General features: G+C 41.0%; 1 pseudogene; it reads left to right on the top strand.

Annotated features, from left to right (window-relative positions):
• LOC114026914 overlaps nt 1-4,248 on the top strand; it is a 19,365-nt pseudogene extending 15,117 nt beyond the window's left edge.
• The last annotated feature ends 296 nt before the right edge of the window (nt 4,249-4,544 follow it).

The raw sequence follows: 4,544 nt of genomic DNA, 5'->3' as shown, positions 1-4,544 counted from the left end.
TTCTTCTTCTTCTTCTTCTTCTTCTTCTTCTTCTTCTTCTTCTTCTTTTTCTTGTCCCATTTTGTGGTGAAAATATCAGTATAAGGGGTCACTTACCAGGTCATGAAGGTTTTAAGTGAATTACTTGATCAGGTCCTTTCCATGCCATCCATGTCATTGATAGTAAATAGAGAGCTGACAGGGATCCAATTCTCTCCTGTTACATATGAGGACTTTGTGGCCCTGAGGAATGAAGTGACTTTCCCATGGACACATAGATACCTCCTAGCTGAGGTCAAATTGAAACCTAGGTCTTCCCTATTCCAAGTCTAGTGCTCTATCCTCTAGGCCATATTGTTTGAGGTGAAGAAGGTTGCCTGGGAAGGGGAAACCTATTGGTGGGTAGTTCAAGCCCGAGGGCATTAGGAAGTTTTAGTCTCTTAGGATAAGGAAAGGAAGGTGGGGGAGGGCTCCTAGGATAAACATTATGCACTTCACTTGTTTGCTGATGTCCTTCCCTACTGTCTCTCATTACTTCATTTATTTTGTACCTCTCCTTTAGGAAAAAGATAATCCCCAGTCTGAGTTTGACTTAGAGAATCTAATAGCAGCTACAACAGACTTACTTGCTGCAGGAACAGAGACAACCAGCAGCACCCTAAGATATGGCCTGTTGCTCATTCTGAAACATCCTGAGGTCCAAAGTAAAGTACAAAAACTGCCATGCTTACAGGCCAGGCTTGCTTTCCCAGCACTGGGCTAGCTCAGGAGTTGGCCCCACACGTCCACCTTTTGTCTTGGTATGATGACCACAGGTCTATTTTAGAAAACAGAACACTTGGGTAAGACCAGTTAGTTATTTAAGTATGTGAAGGCCTGTCTTTGGCAGTTTAATTCACATTAACAAACATGCATAAAGCTGCCCCTGTGCACCCTCAGTTTTATGCTTGGGTTACAAAGATTTACATAAAACATACCCTTTCTGCAAATAACTTATACTCTGCCAGGGCTGGTTCTGCTAGATCAAAAGAGACAGAACCAGGAACCATGAATAGAAGTTGCAAATTGACAAATGGAGTCTTCATGTAAGGAAAGCCTTGCCAACTGCTAGAATTCTCCCAAAGCCCATTCAGCTGCCCTGAAGGTCATGAGTTCTCATTTACTGGAGGTTCTCAAGCAAAGGCCGGGTGACCCTTTGTTCGGTCCATTAGAAACAAGATTCCTGTTCAACTATGAGTGGCCCTAGGTGAAAATGGGTCATTTGTAATGCTGAGATTCTATGCCTCAGCAACTTAAGGTATTGACAGGAGCTGAGATACATACTTGGTTCATGGTTTAAATCAAGGTGGTAACGTCATCACTATCAAATTTAAATGAAGACATCTGCTTTCTTTGACAATAATAGCTAGGGTCAATGTGAAGGATTTAAAGTTTGCAAATCACTTCACTTATATTATTTCATTTGATGCCCTCTAAGGGAGGTGCAGATATCACCTCTACTTTACAAATCGTAGGGTAATGGATTTAGTGGTGTAGGGGAACCTTAGAAGACAGATAATTTATGATCCCCATTTTTCAAATAAGGAAAATGAGGCTTAGAGAGATTTATTGAATTGCCTGAATTTAAACAGATAGTGTCTAAAGAGGAGTATGAACACAGTTCTTTCTGACTCCTGTCCACTAAGCCATAGAAAACCATTCCATCGCTGCTGCTAAAGCCTCTCCCTCCTTGACTGAATAGAAGGAGGACACTGAACCCATCTGAGAATCATCTTAGGTCATATAATCAGGCAGATACTCCACACAGGCTCTATTTGGCATTCCCAGGAGATCAGGAAGCTCAATGGCTATTCCTGTTTTTGTTCCTGCAGCAAAAATTCATGAGGAAATTGAGCGTGTGATTGGACGTAATCGAGCTCCTTCCATAAAGGACAGACAAGATATGCCCTACGTGGATGCTGGGGTACATGAAATACAAAGATTCATTGACCTCTCACCTTTCAATTTGGCCCATGCAGTTACCCAGGACATCCAGTTCCAAAAATATGTCCTCCCCAAGGTGAGCAATCAATAGGCCACCCGATCTAGTCTTGGTGAGATCTTAAATATCATCTGGTCTAATGATACCATTTTAGATATGAAAAAATTGAGCCCCATTGTCATAATCTCACATGAAGTTGTCCTTAAGGCTGTCTTTTGTTACATGAGGCTAACTTGGATGTTGTGCTGAATGAAGAATGAGAGGTAGTGTGTATTTATGTCTGTTCTCCTTGCTTCTCATTTACCACAGCAATACATTGGAAAGAAAATATACAAGGAAAAACAACAGAGTGAGATTGCTCAAGTGAAATTTTTGTTTATGTCATTTCCTCTTATTAAGCAGTGAAGTGAATTGTGTAAATACTATTATCTATCTGATTCTGTAGCTGAAGATACTGGGTCTCAGGTTAAATGACTTGCCCAAGGGTGTTTAAAAATGTTGGAGCTGAGACTGGAACCTATGTCTTTAGATTTAAAGTACTGCTTTGCATGGGGTACTAAATAAGCATTGATTGAATTAAAATGAATTAGATAGAAGTTTACTAGCAATGGTTGAGCAGAACTATTCCCAGTCATAGAAAAAAGAAGGGAGATCACACCTAATGTCACACTTAATAAACCCCATTCAAATCATCAAGGCTTCTGCAAAAACCTACTATGTGAGAATTGCTGAGCCAAGCACTGTTGACAAAAGATAAGCATATAAGGGTATTTGACCATTGAGGACTTTGGATTCACCTGGAGGCAGCACAATTTGGAACCAGAAAAGTCAACCCAAAGTATTATTTCTTTCCTTCAGACCCAAGCTGTGATTTGATTAGCAGAGTGGCTTCCTGCTGAAGAAACTGCCTCAGGAGGATGCCTGGTCTGCCGCTAGAGTCTTTAAGCATTGCCTCAAGTACTGACAATTCACAGTCCTGCCCAGAGTCACACAGGCAGCAGGTGTAGACATGAAGTATCGACCAAGAAACTGAGGGGAGAGAGAGAGCAAAGAGCTCAGTGCCTTAGCCAAAGCTTCCTATAGGAAAGAGTACCCAAGAAAATCCCTGAAGAAAGCTGGGGATTGTAAAAGGCTGCAATGGGGTAGAAGTTCCTTTCAGGCATGGGACCTGGCCATTATAAAGGCATAAAGACCAGACAGGGAGACTTGTGGATGGGGAGCAGCAGTTGGACTGGTTTAACTGGAATCCTAAGGAGGATGTGATGGGGCAATAATAGGGGCATCAACTTCGGAAGCTAGACTGGGGCCTCTGCAGATTCTTAATGGCTTGACATCTCAGTCTATACCATGCACAAAGGAGTGTTCGGTTTGTACTAGAGTCGGTAGGGAGTCACTGAAGATTCTTGGGACTGGAATACTAAGGGTAACCATGATGATCACTGACTCTCCCCTGAAATTTCTTCCCTCTAGGGCACAACAATCTTCCCTCTGCTCTCCCCAGTCTTGTGGGACAGCAAAGAGTTTCCCAACCCTGACCAGTTTGACCCCCAGCACTTCCTGGACAAGAATGGGAAATTCAAGAAAAGCGACTACTTCATGCCTTTTTCCATTGGTAAAAAAAACCCTTCCCATTTCTACCTCTTATTCTAAATGGAGAATCCTGTCCCCCCTCCAAACCCTCCTCTGGATGAGCCTCCTCCTTGAAGTTCTTTTGAGGATACACTGCCTTATGCTGACATGTGACACATTGTCCTCTCCAATATTCCCGTGGCTTCACTTCTTTTCAGACAACTCAACAAATGAACCGATCCTCTTGGCTGGCTCACCTGCTCCCTTATTTTAGTGGAACTCTGACTTCGTTGCAAGATACATTGTACAAGGGCTCATCATGGGAAGAATGATGTGAAGAGGGAATTCCTTCCTGCCCCTACTAACCATTAATGTCTGAAATATAACTCACATGAATAGTTCTCATCTTTTCTGCCCATCTACATCCTTCTCTTTTTCTCCCTTCCCCACTATTGTCCTGGTCTAATGAATCTGTTTCACTTTGGCTGACATTGATATTCTATGAAAGTTTCTAAGTGCAATTTTGTTTCTTTCTAGGAAAGCGGTCTTGTCTTGGAGAAGGTCTGGCGAAGATGGAGTTATTTTTGTTCTTTACCTCTATTCTACAGAATTTCACCCTCAAACCAGTTGGAGATCCAAATGAAATTAGCCTCAAGTCCAATTATGTTGGTTTCATCAATATTCCACCACATTACCAACTATGCTTTGTTCCTCTCTAAGGAAGAACTCAAAGTTGATTTGGTAAATGAGCCCTGGTTTCATCTTCTGGATTCAGTGCTCTTAGGTTTTTGATTGGAATCAATTGGAATTGATTAAAATAGGTTTTAATTTCCAGATACAAGACAGTCTAGGAGAATACATTGTATATCATTAAATTTTGTTCCTTAATACATTTTTTTATTTCTGTAAAATTTAAATGAATAAACAATAAGAGAAGAAAAGAGAAGATAATAATAAATAAAAAGAGAAGAAAAAGAAATGTGACTTAAATATTGAAACAAATATAAAATAAGAA

Source organism: Vombatus ursinus, unplaced genomic scaffold, assembly GCF_900497805.2.
Source record: "Vombatus ursinus unplaced genomic scaffold, bare-nosed wombat genome assembly UNPS02014847.1, whole genome shotgun sequence".
NCBI lineage: Eukaryota > Metazoa > Chordata > Mammalia > Diprotodontia > Vombatidae > Vombatus > Vombatus ursinus.
Note: the sequence above shows the minus strand (reverse complement) of the source record. Positions and strands in the feature narration are given on the sequence as shown.